At 38.1% G+C, this 17,762-nt stretch overlaps 2 long non-coding RNA genes across 3 annotated transcripts in view; one reads left to right on the top strand and one right to left on the bottom strand.

The window, feature by feature from the left end:
- Nucleotides 1-17,762, top strand: part of LOC123572397 (uncharacterized) — a 227,838-nt gene that overhangs the window by 190,627 nt on the left and 19,449 nt on the right. The window contains exon 3 of one of the 2 annotated variants that reach the window (XR_010585413.2): nt 6,989-13,323. The exons of the other annotated variant lie outside the window; for it this stretch is intronic. This is a non-coding gene — a long non-coding RNA (uncharacterized lncRNA). Of the gene's footprint in view, nt 1-6,988; nt 13,324-17,762 lie in introns of those variants that run through there. 2 annotated transcript variants of the gene reach the window in all.
- On the bottom strand, nt 11,555-16,048 carry LOC141409991 (uncharacterized). The gene is made up of 2 exons (XR_012433162.1): nt 15,181-16,048; nt 11,555-13,321 (listed from the first exon to the last, which is right to left on the bottom strand). It is a non-coding gene; the product is annotated as an uncharacterized lncRNA (long non-coding RNA).

The raw sequence follows: 17,762 nt of genomic DNA, 5'->3' as shown, positions 1-17,762 counted from the left end.
ATCAGATGGTTGTAGATGTGTGGTGTTATTTCTGAGGGCTTTGTTCTGTTCCATTGGTCCATATCTCTGTTTTGGTACCAGTACCATGCTGTTTTGGTTACTGTAGACTTGTAGTGTAGTTTGAAGTCAGGTAGCATGATGCCTCCAGCTTTGTTCTTTTTGCTTAGGATTGTGTTGGCAATGTGGGCTCTTTTTGGATTCCATATGAGCTTTAAAGTAGTTTTTTCCAATTCTGTGAAGAAAGTCATTGGTAGTTTGATGGGGATGGCATTGAATCAATAAATTACCTTGGGCAGTATGGCCATTTTCACGATATTGATTCTTCCTATCCATGAGTGTGGAATGTTCTTCCATTTGTTTGTATCTCCTTTTATTTCGTTCAGCAGTGGTTTGAAGTTCTCCTTGAAGAAGTCCTTCACATCCCTTGTAAGTTGGATTGCTAGGTATTTGATTCTCTGTGAAGCAATTGTGAATGGGAGTTCACTCATGATTTGACTCTCTGTTTGTCTGTTATTGATGTATAGGAATGCTTGTGATTTTTGTACATTGATTTTGTATCCTGAGACTTTGCTGAAGTTGCTTATCAGCTTAAGGAGATTTTGGGCTGAGATGATGGGGTTTTCTAAATACACAATCATGTCATCTGCAAACAGGGACAATTTGACTTCCTCCTTCCCTAATTGAATACCCTTTATTTCTTTCTCCTGTCTGATTGCCCTGGCCAGAACTTCCAACACTGTGTTGAATAGGAGTGGTGAGAGAGGGCATCCCTATCTTGTGCCAGTTTTCAAAGGGAATGCTTCCAGTTTTTGCCCATTCAGTACGACGTTGGCTGTGAGTTTGTCATAAATAGCTCTTATTATTTTGAGATACGTTCCATCAATACCGAATTTATTGAGAGTTTTTAGCATGAAGGGCTGTTGAATTTTGTCAAAGGCCTTTTCTGCATCTATTGCAATAATCATGTGGTTTTTGTCTTTGGTTCTGTTTATATGCTGGATTACATTTATTGATTTGTGTATGTTGAACCAGCCTTGCATCCTAGGGATGAAGCCAACTTGATCACGGTGGATAAGCTTTTTGATGTGCTGCTGGATTCGGTTTGCCAGTATTTTTTTAAGGATTTTTGCATCGATGTTCATCAGGGATCTCGGTTTAAAATTCTCTTTTTTTTGTTGTGTCTCTCTCAGCCTTTGGTATCAGGATGATGTTGGCCTCATAAAATGAGTTAGGGAGGATTACCTCTTTTTCTATTGATTGGAGTAGTTTCGGAAGGAATGGTACCAGCTCCTCTTTGTACCTCTGGTAGAATTCAGCTGTGAATCCATCTGGTTCTGGACTTTTTTGATTGGTTGGCTATTAATTATTGCCTCAATTTCAGAGCCTGTTATTGGTCTATTCAGTGATTCAACTTCTTTCTGGTTTAGTCTCGGGAGTGTATATGTGTCCAGGAATTTACCCATTGCTTCTAAATTTTCTATTTGCATAGAGGTGCTTATAGTATTCTCTGATGATAGTTTGTATTTCTATGGGATTGGTGGTAATATCCCCTTTTTCATTTTTAATTGCATCTATTTGATTCTTCTCTCTTTTCTTCTTTATTAGTCTGGCTAGCAGTCTGTCTATTTTGTTGATCTTTTTAGAAAACTAGTTCCTGGATTCACTGATTTTTTTGAAGGCTTTTTTGTGTCTCTATCTCCTTCAGTTCTGCTCTGATTTTAGTTATTTCTTGCCTTCTGCTAGCTTTTGACTGTATTTGCTCTTGCTTTTCTAGTTCTTTTAATTGTGATGTCAGATCTTTCCTGTTTTCTCTTGTGGGCATTTAGTGGTATAAATTTCCCTCTACACACTGCTTTAAATGTGTCCCAGAGATTCTGGTATGTTGTGTCTTTGTTCTCACTGGTTTCAAAGACCATCTTTATTTCTGCCTTCATTTCGTTATTTACCCAGTAGTCATTCAGGAGCAGGTTGTTCAGTTTCCATGTAGTTGTGCAGTTTTGAGTGAGTTTGTTCATCCTGAGTTCTAATTTGATTACACTGCGGTCTGAGAGATAGTCTGTTATGATTTCTGTTCTTTTACATTTGCTGAGGAGTGCTTTACTTCCAACTATGTGGTCAATTTTGGAATAAGTGCGATGTGGTGCTCAGAAGAATGTATATTCTGTTGATTTGGGGTGGAGACTTTTGTAGATGTCTCTTAGGTCCTTTTGGTGCAGAGCTGAGTTCAATTCCTGGATATCCTTGTTAACTTCTTATCTCTTTGACCTGTCTAATGTTGACAGTGGGGTGTTAAAGTCTCCCATTATTACTGTGTGGGAGTCTAAGTCTCTTTGTAGATCTCTAAGGACTTGCTTTATGAATCTCGGTGCTCCTGTATTGGGTGCATATATATTTAGGATAGTTAGCTCTTCTTGTTGAATTGGTCCCTTTACCATTATGTAATGGCCTTCTTTGTCTCTTTTGATCTTTGTTGGTTTAAAGTTTGTTTTATCAGAGACTAGGATTGCAACCCCTGCTTTTTTGTGTTTTCCGTTTGCTTGGCAGGTCTTCCTCCATCCCTTTATTTTGAGCCTATGTGTGTCTCTGCATGTGAGATGGGTCTCCTGAATACAGCACACTGATCACACTGATGGGTCTTGACTCTATATCTAATTTGCCAGTCTGTGTCTTTTAATTGGGGCATTTAGCCCATTTACATTTAAGGTTAATATTGTTATGTGTTAATTTGATCTTGTCATTATGATGTTAGCTGGTTATTTTGTTCATTAGTTGATGCAGTATCTTCCTAGCATCAGTGGTCTTTACAATTTGGTGTGTTTTTGCAGTGGCTGGTACCAGTTGTTCCTTTCCATGTTCAGTGCTTCCTTCAGGAACTCTTGTAGCGCAGGCCTGGTGGTGACAAAATCTCTCAGCGTTTGCTTGTCTGTAAAGGATTTTATTTCTCCTTCACTTATGAAACTTAGTTTGGCTGGATATGAAATTCTGGGTTGAAAATTCTTTTCTTTAAGAATGTTGAATATTGGCCCCCACTCTCTTCTGGCTTGTAGAGTTTCTGCTGCAGGATCTGCTGTTAGTCTGATGGGCGTCTCTTTGTGGGTAACCCAACCTTTCTCTCTGTCTGCCCTTAACATTTTTTCCTTCATTTCAACCTTGGTGAATCTGACAATTATGTGTCTTGGGGTTGCTCTTCTCGAGGAGTATCTTTGTGGCATTCTCTGTATTTCCTGAATTTGAATGTTGGCCTGTCTTGCTAGGTTGGGGAAGTTCTCCTGGACAATATCCTGAAGAGTGTTTTCCAACTTGGTTCCATTCTCCCCGTCACTCTCAGGTACAACAATCAAACACAGGTTTGGTCTTTTCACATAGTCCCATATTTCTTGGAGGCTTTGTTCATTTCTTTTTACTCTTTTTTCTCTAAACTTCTCTTCTTGCTTCATTTCATTCATTTGATCTTCAATCACTGATACCCTTTCTTCCACTTGATTGAATCAGCTACTGAAGCTTGTGTATGCGTCACGTAGTTCTTGTGCATGGTTTTCAGCTCCATCAGGTCTTTTAAGGTCTTCTCTACGCTGTTTATTCTATTAAGACATTCGTCTTTTTTCAAGGTTTTTAGCTTCCTTGCAGTGGGTTCGAACATCCTCCTTTAGCTCAGAGAAGTTTGTTATTACCGATCTTCTGAAGCCTCCTTCTGTCAATTCGTCAAAGTCATTCTCCATCCAGCTTTGTTCTGTTGCTGGTGAGGAGCTGCGATCCTTTGGAGGGGAAGAGGCACTCTAGTTTTTAGAATTTTCAGCTTTTCTGCTCTGGTTTCTCCCCATCTTCGTGGCTTTAACTACCTTTAGTCTTTGGTGATGGTAACCCACAGATGGGGTTTTGGTGTGGATGTCTTTTTTGTTGATGTTGATGCTATTCCTTTTGGAACAGGGAAGTGCTTTTGAAGAAAAAAAACAAGAGAGACAATGAATGTAGGAACAGAAATATAATCAAAGTTGGCAGAGAAATAGAGGCTGTTTACAGAGAAAACAATGAGGCAGGGAAAGAGAAAAGGAGACATAAGAAATGGAGAGAGAAACATGTTTTAAAAAGAATGCTTCATTTTCCTTTGCAAACCTGCTGTACTCACTCTTTCCCATCTCAGTGAAAAGCTCTATTATTCACTGAATTATGAAGCCATAAAACTATAGTCAACCTTTCCTGACTCTACACATCCAATTCATCAGCATATCCTTTTTGAATTACCTTCAAGATACCTTTAATTTCCACAATTACCACCATTTCTCAGCTATCTCTATAGTCCCAGCAACCAACATCTTTAACCTGATTACTGCAACAATTCTTCAAAAGCCTTACATGATATAACTCTTAACCCTTTATAACTCTATTGTCTACACAATAAGTGAAACAGTGTTTTACAAAAGCAATTCAGATTCTATCATTCTAAAGTTCAAAACTTGGAGAGGCTTACAATCATCCTTTGAATAAATCCCAAACTCCTTAGCATAGTGTCAAGGCCTAGCATTATCTGGCATTTTCCTACCTCTTTGAACTAACTTCTTACCTTGCTCCTCTGATCAGTGCCTTCCTGTGATGCTCTAACACAAAATTTCTGCCTCAGGACCTTTGCAATTGCTGTTCCCTCTACCTAAGTTGCTCTTCACTTGGTTTTCTGCATTATTATGTTCTTTATATCATCCATGTCTTAGTTTAAATGTCATCTCTTATGGAGGCTTATCTGACCCAGCTTTCCACAGTATTCTTCTTTCCCTAGACATGTGCTATCTTAACACCCTCATTTATTGCCTTCATAATCCTCACCACATTTAATCCTTGAGTGTTTAAATCCTCATTTCCTCTATCCTCTATAGCTGTATAAATTCAGTGAGGTCTGGGACTCCTCCTTTACAAAGACTTCCCAATTTAATAAAAAGTAGATACTTAGACATGTTGGTTGAAAGATGAATGGATGAAAGGAGAAAGGAAGAAAGAAGAAAAAAATGAAATTAGTCTGTATATTTTCAAGGGTGATATATACATATACATTTAAGTGGATTTGAATTTTGAAAGCCAAAACTCATTTGGAATTTCTAATGTAAATAAACCTCATAATCATGCTGAATAGTTGAAAAATTAAGATGAAATATGACACTGACATTCTTGAGACTAATATATTTGAAGAAATTTTAAAAATTATTATAAATTGAAATATATTTTAGAAATAACTTTATATACATAAGTGTTTTTAGAAAACAACACATATAGGTGTAAAAGGTAATAAAATTAAAATACTTTGACTCATGTTACTCTTGTTCTTAAATTCCTTCAATGACAGTACAACCAGGAAATGCTTGAAACTCTAATATAAAGTTGTTTATTGTATGTTTTTAGCTTATCTCTCCTGCTTTATCTCTAGTTACACATATCTTGCATTTTGTGATCTAACCATGGATATTTAGCCCCCTTCTGACTGCTAGTCCCTTCTCATCAATCCACGGATGGTTTAGCCCATTTTTATCTCAAAACTCAATTCATATATCACTTCTGCTTGTAACTTTTACCAGCTGGCCTCCCTTCCAGTCTAGATATGAGACTTTCCACTTGACTCCCAAGATGTGGTCCATAGAATACCCTCAGCCTGTAGCCTTTTCCTCTTCTCTTTCTCAGTTCCTCTTTCTTCAAGATAGAGATGCTGATATGGTTGTTCAGACGTCAGGACATGTGGGTGGAGTCCATTCAGATAAGTTTGTACCCACCTCCCAAGAAAAAGCCACCTCTTTTTTTTCCTACATTTACAAGCTTCATACTACATTTTTTCCAAAATTGCCAGTAGTAGCCTTGTGCTTGTGAACATGGGGAAAGGAAGCATTGCTAGGTTTGGGGGCTTATGTCCTATATTGCGATGTGATTTCTAGAATAATTTTACATGGGGCATTCTTTAACGACTCAGTTAACATGCTAATTTGCTATTGTTTCTATGCATGTGCTTCAAGTATCCAGGGAAGAAAGGGGAAAGCATAACTGTCAGAGATGTTTAGATGTTTGGAGTTAGATGTGTAAGTCTTACAGATTAATATGACTTACAGTGACTTACTACATTGTATCAGTATTCCCTTGAGGGTCACCATTCTCCTTACATTATTTGTCATTGTAATTCCAAGGTCTACAACTGAACTAAGTTCTACTAGGAACTCAATATAGTTTGGCTGAATGAAAGACTGGTTGAATGAATACATGACAATGTTCTATGTATTCTATATGAAGATGTTTTAATATTGGGCTGTTTTTATTGTTTATTTACTTGTCGGTTAATTTGTTTTATGACTTCATGACCTTCTCTTTAGCTGGAACCCTTTCAAGAGAATTTCCTTTTAGTCTTTAAAGCTGAATGTATTGGAAGCATTTGAAACCACTTATAAGTCTAATAATGACCAACAGAGCTTGCCTGTTATTTATGTTCTTCAATAATTTTAAATGTGATGTTTAAACATGTTAAAAGTAGTTAAATTGTTTTCTAGTTACATGATTTTTTTGCTTAGTTAGGAAGGTTTTATGCTTTTGTTAACCTTCAAAAGCAGAGGCACAACTGTGTTGTCTGGTTTAGGGAGATAAATTCCAGCTTTCTGCTCCTTAATGTTGTCATTTGTACAATGAACAAATGATATAACCTATTTCATATAGTGATTTCAAGGATTAAATTATATTATTAAATAACATAATATTTAGTATTATTTGGTAATGTTCTTACCATAGTTCCCTAAATGTACTAAAACTTAATGTTTGTCATTGTCCAATCATAAAATGGCCAGTTAGCAGCTTGATGATAAAATAGAAGTAGATATTTTTAATTAAAATTAGACAGTAAATATAGACTTTAAAATTTTTATTATGAGTTAAAATAAATTCAATTAATAAATTAGGAATGAAATACATATAGGCAAATATTTAATTCTAACTGAAATCTGAGCATTTGTGCTATTGATATGCACAGGAGACAGGCAATACTGTGTAGAAGAGAATGGTTCCCCGGCAAAGACCCTACCCTCCAGCCTGAAGACCCAAGGTCCTAAATGAGGACAGCCATTTCTGTTTTCATGCCCAAAAAGTTGTCTTTTGGCCTGCCATACCCCCTATCCTGCACCTGTATAATCCCTGAACCCCAGGCTCCAGAAGAAGGCCAGCAAGCCAGCAGATCAGCAGATGGATGGACAGCGGAATGATGCGGAAGAGAAAGAGAGAAGAAGAGGGACATTTGAACGCCAAGAAGAGTTTGACTGGGAGTTGGAGAGGAATCCAGCTACTGGGAGACCCACCTACAGGGGAAGACCACATTCTTACTCCATCCACCACCTTCCAGCTCCCCATCCATCCCACTGAAAGCCACCTCCATCACTCAATAAAATCTCACATTCAAGCCCATGTGTGACCTGATTTTTCCTGAGACACTGGGCAAGAGCTCAGGACACAGAAAGCTTTCACATTGGCCCTCCGCCCTTTCGAAATGGCAGAGGGTCCATTGAGCTGATTAATACTTAAGCCGTCTACGGGCAGCAAAGCTGAAAGAGCTTTGGCGTTGTAGGCACCCGCTTCTAGACACTACCGTGGGACTAGACCCCAAAGCACTCACCCTCGGCCTCTGCACCTGCCTGTCTGCATGCTCCCCCTCCCACCAAGGGTTTAAGCAGGAGGTGACTAAACATGCCAGCCACACCCCTGTGCTTCAAGATGGAATGCTTCCATTTCACTCTCTTCTGAAATGCAAATTTAACACGCAGCTCCTTCAGCTCTCAATCTTTCTCCTATGTCTTTTATTCTATGCAACCCTAAGAGAGACATTTTAATGTTTAAGGAATCTTAAACATTAAATCAACAAAGAAATCTATAATTTATTTAAAATAAATACATTTTTACACATAAGACTTAAAAACCCCATGTCTGTGTCATATATACCACTTTAAAGTGACAGAATGTACTTGAGTTTATTTACAGAGAACATTTGTATGAAATGAGAGTAATGATCATTATTGACTATCTTAGACTGCTTCTTCTGAGAGCAATAGCCTCTTATGAGTGAAAGTCAACAGATGGATTTACAAAGCCCACAAAATCATACAAAACTGTTTTTCCTTTACCTAATATAAATCTGACTGAGGATTTAGTCTAAATGTCATTTTTTATAGAGCATAGTCATGTATTACCTTACCCTCAACCCTTTTATCTTATTTTTAACTTTATTTTTATTGTTTTCCAACTTTATTGATATGTAATTCATAATTTTTAATATACTCAAGATGTATAATGTGATGATTTAATATATGAAAAATTGTAAAATGATTGCTACAATCAAGTTAATTACCAACTCCATCACTTCACTTAGTTACCATTTGTGTGTTTGTGTATACGTTTGTATGCATGTGTGGTAAGGACACTTAAGATCTATTATCTTAGCAAATTTTTATAAAGTGGCTTTTTGCGGGTGTACCTTGTCATGCGCGTCCGTGTGAAGAGACCACCAAACAGGCTTTGTGTGAACAATAAAGCTTTTTAATCACCTAGGTGCAGGCGGGCTGAGTCCGAAAAGAGAGTCAGCAAGGCAGATAAGGGTGGGGCCGTTTTATAGGATTTGGGTAGGTAAAGGAAAATTACAGTCAAAGGGAGTTTGTTGTCTGGTGGGCAGGAGTGGGAGTCACAAGGTGCTCAGTGGGGGAGCTTTTTGAACCAGGATGAGTCAGGAAAAGGAATTTCACAAGGTAATGTCATCCCTTAAGGCCAGGACCGGCCATTTTCACTTCTTTTGTGGTAGAATGTCATCAGTTAAGGCGGGGCAGGGCATTTTCACTCTTTTGTGATTCTTCAGTTACTTCAGGCCATCTGGATGTATACGTGCAAGTCGCAGGGGATGCGATGGCTTGGCTTGGCTTGGGCTCAGAGGCCTGACATACCTCTCCTCTGATTCCGTTCTGCTATGTAACCCTTCCACAACCCATGTTGTGTCTAGTTGGTGGGAGAAGTTTCCTTAAGTATATCCTAGACTTGTCAAATTTTATGGTCATTTTTCTTAAAATTGTATTTTTGAATTTTGATTGCCAACTGGCCTCCATAAGCATGATTCATATTTAGATGGGTTTTTAAATTTTTAATCAACTAGGATTCTAATGTTGACCAGCTTTTGTTACAGCCTATAAAGCAACCTTGATCCAAGCTTAGAATCTTAGGTGTAAAATAAATATAAAATATGTAATTGTTGGGCTTTGCTTTATCAAATTATATTAGACAACAAAATAGCAGCTTTTAATATTTAATGTAAAACACTTCAGAACTTCCACTCTGCTAATCTCAAGAAATATATTTATTTGTCTCTTATCTTCAAAAAGTCTGAGGACTCTAGGGATGCTTATTTATTTCAAATGATCAGCACTAGTGACTATTGTATTATAGACAAGAGATTGGAATGTCTGAAAAGCCCATTCAAGAACCTTATTCCTATTTGACTTCTGTGACTTACATAGAGTTCCTGCTGAAACCCCCAAATATAGCAGTTCTGCGTTATACCTGTTGTCTCCACTGTTTGTTGTGAACCTATATATTCATCCCGGATGCATTCTTTTCTGCTTGTTTGTTTAATCTTAGGATAATGATCTTGATACATATCCCAAGATAGCCTAAAAGCAAGTCTTGATTTCAAGCAACAGCGTGGACGAAGGTTGGGGTGGGGGTAGAGAACAAGACCCTTCCTTTAAATAATATGGTATTAAAGTTGCACACATCAATTCTTCTGACATCCAAATGCCCATAACTTAGTTGCAAGGTGTATTAGGGTTCTTAAGAGAGACAAGACTAATAGATTGGATGTATAAATGAAGGGGAGTTTATTAAGGAGTATTGACTCACAGGATCGCCAGGTGAAGTTCCACAATAGACCATCTGCAAGATGAGGAGCAAGGAAGCCAGTCCAAGTCTCAAAACTTCAAAAGTAGGAAAACCGACAGTGCAGTTTTCGGTCTGTGGCAGAAGGCCTGAGTGTTCCTGGAAAATCTCTGGTGTAGGTCCAAGCATCCAAAGACTTCAGAACTTGGAGTCCAATATTCAAAAGCAGAAAGCATCCAGCATGGGATGGCCAGAAGTCTCACCCAGTCTGCTCTTTGCATTCCTGCTTTTCTGCTGACAGCTGATTAGACGGTGCCCACCCAGATGGAGGGTGTGTCTGCTTCTCCCTGTCCACTGACTCGAATGTTAATCTCCTCTGTCAACACCCTCACAGACACACCCAGAAAGAATACTTCGCATCCTTCAATCCAATCAAGTTGACACTCAATATTTACCATCACAAGTTTGGAACTCAGAAATTTCAGCCTTTATTTTGTGTGGCCAAAGGCTATCCTAAGAATAATTGATTAGCATTAAGGAAACCAGGAGAAGAGCTATTGGGGTATAACTATTGCTACCATTGTCCACTTCTCTGAATACCCCATAAATTCATTGTATCAGTCTTCCAATTATAAAATATGCAGTCCAACCTCCACGAGAGACCACTCATAAGTTCGATGCAACTGCTCAATAAGAGTGCCCAGCATTTTACAATGATGTTGAGTGGAATCATAGCCAGTACCCAGAAACCTAAAATACAAGCTATTTCTAAGCCCTTTCTTCTAATACAAAGCCAATACCCAAAGGGGGAGTAATCCCAAGATAGCCGAACTTAACCTCTTGTTTAGAAAAGGGTAGAGTCCAGATACAGAAGGCTCACTGAAGCCATAATAATTATCAAATGCAGCCGGGCAGGAATTGAGACAACTCCACCGGGCAGCAGAGTAAGCCATTGGTCTCACTAAGATTCTGTTCTGTTATGAGTGAATTGTCACCCCCAAGAAAAGATATGTTGAAGTTCTATATCCCAGTACATCAGAATGTGACCTTATTTGGAAGTGTAGTGATTGAAGATTTAATAAGTTAAGACAAGGTCACACAGGAGTAGAGTAGGCCCATAATCCAATATAACTGGTGCTCTCAGAAGAGGAAAGAAACACAGACAAGGGACACAGGGAGAACACCATGTGGAGATGGAGGATCAGAGTGATGTATCCACAGTCCAACAAAAACCAAAGATTGCCAGCCCAGTAAACCATCAGCGGCTAGAAACGGGCAAGAGAGGATTTTACTACAGGTTTCACAGAGAGCATGGTCCTGCTGACACCTTGATTTTAGACTTCTAGACTCCAGGACTGTGGGACAATACGTTTCTGTTGTTTTGAGCCACCCAGTTTTTGATGCTTTGTTACAGCAGTGGGAGTTTCCTTTGTATTCTTCCACCTCCATGTCCACATCTGAAGTGACCTTTGGAAAGTATGCACTTCGAAGGGAAGCCCAATTTTTATAGCATGCTTCCTCATGGATCAAAGGCAGGGAGTCAGGAGCTATCTTGGATATTGTGTTACTACAGACTGTGGCCACTACAGCCCAGTGGTTTGAATGACAGGCAGGGAGGATGAAGATTTTGGAGGCTGTTGATCCCTGTTATGAAACAGAAAAACTATTTCATAAAATCAATAAACAACAATGGGATAATAAAATTTTAATAAAGTAATTGTTGACAAATATTCACTGAAACAATAGCATTAAGAGTAATACTAATAAGTATTGAAAATGTCAATGCATTTTGGATGTTTTTGGCCATTTTCCACATGATTCTACGAGACAGATAAATACGGACTCAATTAGCCTACAGGTAGACATAACAAAAACCATAATTCTGATAAGGAAGACATTCCCTGCATGCAACCTGAAATACAAACTGACTGGGAGGCCAGTTATTTCCAGGCTGGCAAATTTAAAATCCAACAATTTCTGTATCTCAAACTAAAACAAGTAAAATAGAAACAAGAGATTTAGCCAAAGACAACTCTAGCCTCACATTTTCTCAGTGTGTCTCTGCTTCTGCTACACGGTTTTAGTGGACTCACTCACTTTACTCCTTTGTTGAGACAACTCCTCTAAAAATTGATGTGATTCCTTGCATCTTGCTTACACTTATTATTTTCACTTGCAATTATGTCATATCTTTTCTCAATCAACAGTTTTCCCTTCTTCACTGGATCATTCTATTAGCAAATATGCTTCCATAGCTTCTATCTTCTTTTAAAGCATAGATTCCATTTTAAAAATTCTACAAAAATTTACAAATCTACCATGATCTCATATTTATCCCCACCTACCATCCCATTTATATCTTCTTCTTTATAGCATAACTCTCAGTGATAACCACTAAATAATTTATATGTATCCTCTCTCCCTCACATCTATGCTCTTTGACCTTATTTCAGTCAGGCTTTGGCATCCACCACTGTCTTTAAACTATTCTTTGCATGGTCATGAATGATATCAAAGTTGCCAAATTCAACTCAGTCCTCCTCTTACTTTTCCAAGTCAGTATATTTTGACAGAGTTAATCATCCTCCAGAAGTAATTGCCAAGTACTATTTCTTTCAAAGCCTTTACATTGATAAATTCCACATGTATTTTCCCAGTTTCTGTTTTTCCCATGACTGTAAAAGTCAATGCCTCTGATATAATTCCACTTTGATACTTAATAATCGTAACAATCTTAGCCATTCTAAAATATAATTCTTAATTCTTAGCACACCACAAAATAAAAGAAATGAGAACAAAAACAAATGAGCAAATAAAATTATCTTCTTTTCCCAAGAGTTTTGTGTTAGTCAGGATTCTCCAGAGAAACAGAAGCAATAGGGATGGGTAGGTAGGTAGGCAGGTAGGTAGGTAGATGGATACATAGATAGATACATAGATATCTTGTAGGAAAATCTGGGTTCTTATCACACAACCAGGAAAGGTTAGGCTTGCAGACACTTTGAAGAGTAAGGGGGATGGAATTTCTTGGGCGAAAAGGAGAAAGGAAAACAACACGGGGAAGCAACAGCGGGGTACCTGTTAACAGGCCCTCATCTCACAGATTGAATCCCAGTTTCCCATACAGGAAAAAGAGGGGCCGGGCTCCTCCCCACTGCAGATGGCATGAACTTCCAGTGGCTCCACCTTGTTCTCCCAGTGCACAGGCTGGTCAGAGGTTCTCCCGGTACCCCTTTATACTTGGCTGTCATAGATAGATCAATAGATAGATGGACAGATGGATGGTAGAGTACTATTATAAGGAATTGGCTCATGTGATTCTGGAGACTAAGAAGTCTGAAAATCTGCATTGAGCAAGGCAGACATCCAGCAGAGCTAATGGTGTAGTTCCAGTCTGAGTCCAAAGGCTTGAAAACCGGGAGAGTTGATGGTGTGGTTCTAGTCTGAATCTAAAGACCTGAGAACCAAGACAGACAATGCTATAAAGTGCCAGTCTGAGAGCTGGAAGGCTGAAGACATGAGAACATGAGAAGACCCAATTCTTTAGTTTTAGCCTGGAGGCAGAAAAATATAAATGTCCCAAATCAAGTAGTTGGGCAAAAACAGACATCTCTTACTCAGCGTTTTTGTTCTATTCAGGTCTTCAATTGACTGGATGAGGCCCATCGACCATAAGGACAACAGTCTGCTTTACCCACTCAAATGTTTCGACTGATTCAAATGTTAGTCTTTCTAGAAACACTCTCACAGACACACTCAGAATAATGTTTGACCAACTGTCTGTTCATGCCATGGTCCAATCAAATTGACACCTAAAATTATCAAAGTATCATATCACAGAACATGGCACCATTAAGCTCCCAGTTGTTCAGATGAAAACACCTGAAGTTAATCTTGACTCCCCTTTTTGTACTCCTTACATGCAATCCAGTAGAAATCCTGGGATCTCTATCTTCAAAATAAATCCATTATCCAACTACTTCTGTCATCTCCACTGCTATTATTTTAGTCTACACTAAGACCATCTCTCATCTTGGCTGCTGAAATAGTTTTCTAACTCAACTTTCTGCTTCAGTTCTTGTCCCTCTAGAATTTATTCACACTGTATGTAATGAAGTTCTTCTAAAACACAAGTCAGATCATTTCACTTCCAGGAATATAATCCTTCATTGGCTTTCCTTAATATTAGAAAGAAAATCCAAAATATGTATGTTGATTTACAAGGCTTTCTATGCTCTAACCCCTGGCTACCTTCGATCACATTTCCATTTACCAGCCCCTCTGCTGACTATACTCTAGCTGGAGTCCTGTCTCCTTCTTAAACAGGCTTTTCCCTGAGGTAATTTTTCACTGAGACATTCAAATGACAGGATGCTTTCATTCATTCAGATTTCTACTCAAATGTCACCTCCTCGATGCGAACTTTTATGACCATCTATCCAACTTTTATCACCATTACTCTCTCCCCTGTTTTATACTTATTCAGAGCACTTAATAATGCTTGACTGTTTATCACACATTTATCAGTTATTGTCATGGTCAACTATTGAAATCTAAGCACGAAAACAAAATCTGTCATTGTTTCCAATGCTGTGTGTGTGTGTGTGTGTGTGTGTGTGTGTGTGTGTTTTAACTCAATGCTTTATTTTTCTTCCCTTTATCTGGTCTATATCGAAACTACTCCAGTCATCTTCATAAGTTTCAATACCTGTAAACCACAAACTAAGCTTCATCTATATCCCAGATGACTCCTTAAAGCTTAGACAAGACTGAAAATGCATACATGGAAACATTTAAGATATGCATACAAAGAAATATGGAGATAATGCAGCTCCATCTGAATTGAGTCCAGCCATTAATAAATATCTTGCCAACCATTCTCAAGAATTTAGAAAGATATTTGTCTTAAAGTAATGGTCTTATAATGACCATTTGAGTAATTTTTTCAAAGCAGAGAGCTGCTGCAAGATAAATGTCACCAACAATAGAAACACAATATCAGTAACTTTCAAATGATCGATCTTGTCAGTGAAATAATAAAGTTAAAGCACTGTTCTCCCCCTCACAGTTGGAAAATCCAACTCTTCTCAGCTCACAATACATCTGACAGTCCCAGTTTCTCCTAAATCCCATCCCATAAATCTCAATGATAACATCAGCCTGGGCGCCTTAGCCTGAGTCCAGCTTCAGACTCTGAGTAACTGGAAACATTATGGTAGTAGACACACGTCTTCTTCTTCATTCCCCACTGTATACCCAACCCCTGGAACAATGCCTAAATGCAGTCAGGGCTCAGAAATCACAAAGACTTCTTACCTTACTCATTCTTCTCAGCTGCTCTGGAGATATCTTACCTCTTCTTCCAACCAGAACTTCTTTGATGAGCAATAACTCACTAACCCAGAAGCTTGAGGGTAAAACAGAGCCAATACTGCTGGAAGTCAAATCCAGAGCTCTGATAGCAGTGGCTTTATTAGTGTAAGTGCCATAACATGCTACTCTACGTGTGTGAGTAGGCAAGAGTCAAGCAATGAAAGCCACATTGATTGAACTTAACTATAGGAGGCTGCATATCTTGTGCCTTGGGGTTGTGCCTATTAATTTCTGAGGTTCACTTGGTTACCCTTATCTTAAAAGGTTATGGCATTTCAAATTTGAGCAAAGACTCAAGGATAAGACCTCACAACCTTTTGCCATCAGGAATAATGACATGGAAAAGGATGAACAATATAAACCAACATGTTTGAAACAAGTCCTCCTGTTTTTTATTATAAGCTATTTTGAATGCTGACAAATTCATTATTTTTATACAATTACAGCATCTTAATGTTTGCTCATTTTACTATTCAGTAAATCTCCCATTCATTCCATCTCCTAGTCTCCAGTCACCCTTCACCCTGGGAGTGAAGGTCAGAGAATAGCAAGGGGTAACAACTAATTTAGAGGAAACCCTTAGCCACTTCCTATGTAACCATTCAATCAGCAAAGAAACACCAGCTTTAACGTCATCATTTGTGCCTTGACCCAGTGACTGCCCATTAAACAGAGGAAGGGCAAAGCCTATCAGTAGCTTAGCAACCAGCATATTTTCCTTCCCACTTAAGGTGAGCCTCTATTCAGCAGCAATTCCGGCCCAATTGACGTTCATCTGGCTGAGCAGTTTCCTTCCTCTACTGAAATAGGAAGATCCTACAATTATGTGCTTCCCCACGGTCGAGATGTCAGGGATTAGACTCATAAAAGGCAAATCTTAGCCAATTGGATGAATATCAAGAATAGAGTACAATTCCCAAATTAGAGCGTCTATAAAATACCGTCCATTTACCACCTTTTTTACCCTCTGTTATCTCATAGCCTATTTGCCTCTTTTTCTAGATTTACTAAATTCTCTGGTGGGAATAGATGAAAGAAAAGCAATTGATATGCATGAATTTAATCTCACAAAACGGAGTGTTTTGTTTATCAAAGCAGAAAAGATACCCTTAGGGATAACTTTATTCACAATACCGTGAGTAAAGTAAATTTCAAGGCAACATTTGAGGGTAAACTACCCTAAAAGGTCTATCTAGAACCATTATCCTTGAAAATGTTAGCAGTAACAGAGGTTTCAAGGAAGTTCTACAACAGGGTAAAGCAAATATATTAAACTAGTTTTCACTTTGGTAAAGAAATAATATTTTGAGAAATATTAATGTAACTTGGGTTTCAAAAATCTGTATCAAATGTGAGATTTTTTTTAATCTCATGGACAGTAAAATGCTATTCTCTGAAACAGATGAAAACATGCTTTTTCATTAAATAATATATTTCAAATGTAGCATTTATTATGAAATTGTGCTATGATCTTAAATATATTATAAATTTAGGTAAAATTAAAAATTATTTATTCTAGTAATAGGACAAACTAAATATTTCTGTTGAATAGTGATTTGTATGCATGCAAATGGAGATAAATTTGACTAAATCTCCATAATGTATCATTGTCAATTTTTTCTAAAACTTGTAACCTTTTCAGGTTCTGACTCTAGAAACTAGGCAATTGCCTCTTTGCTTACAAATAAAATATTTGGGATATGTAAACAGTGGTTAACTGTCACTTGTAAATTATTATTGTTCAAATGGTAGGATCTATATAATATTATGATATATTTTTCATGAAAAATATGTCTTTAATGTTGATGTTTCATTCTTTATTACTACAGAAATGGTACCTTAGTTTGTTAAAGTTTTTCTACCACATGAAACATACACAGTATTTAGTACATGGTCAGATGGTTTAATGTTAGTTTATTAAAGTTTTTCTACCACGTGAAACATACACAGTATTTAGTATGTGGTCAGACGGTTTAATGTCAATTTCTGCTTGTTTTCTGCCAAGAACTGAAAGAATGGGAGTAAACCATGAGAAAGAGTGAAACAGGAAAAGAGGTCAAAGTTGGTCATAACTTTCAACAGCTAGGGCTCAATCCTTTGCCACCTTACAGTTGCATGAGGGAGGGAAAAGAGGGGCTTTCCTTCACTGGCTTTAATCCTCCCTTGGTCAAGGGCATCCCCAAGGGGTGTTAACCTTTCCACATTACGAGGTTTTTTTTAAAGACTCACCTGTACCAGGCAGATTCCTTTCAGAAAAACCCGAGAAAAAGGCTAAGAGATTCTTGGCAGAGCTGAAGCAAGATGCTGTCAGGTTCAGCTCTGTGAAGCTGATTGCACAGCTGGAGTAGAGGTGAGCTGAGAGGACTTCAGAGTAAACATAAGAGGTGTCCTACAGGGTGCATCTTTGCTCAGATTTCCCCCTAACGAGCTCCAGTAAGTCAAATTCATGAGAGAAACTTCAAGGACGCAGCCCAGTTGTAATCTGTTCCAAAGCCTTCACACTGAAGAATTAGTGGCGTTAAGTT

This window comes from Macaca fascicularis, chromosome 3 (genome assembly GCF_037993035.2).
Source record: "Macaca fascicularis isolate 582-1 chromosome 3, T2T-MFA8v1.1".
In the NCBI taxonomy this organism is placed as follows: domain Eukaryota; kingdom Metazoa; phylum Chordata; class Mammalia; order Primates; family Cercopithecidae; genus Macaca; species Macaca fascicularis.
The sequence above is the reverse complement of the archived record's forward strand: the minus strand, read 5'-3'. Positions and strand labels throughout refer to the sequence as shown.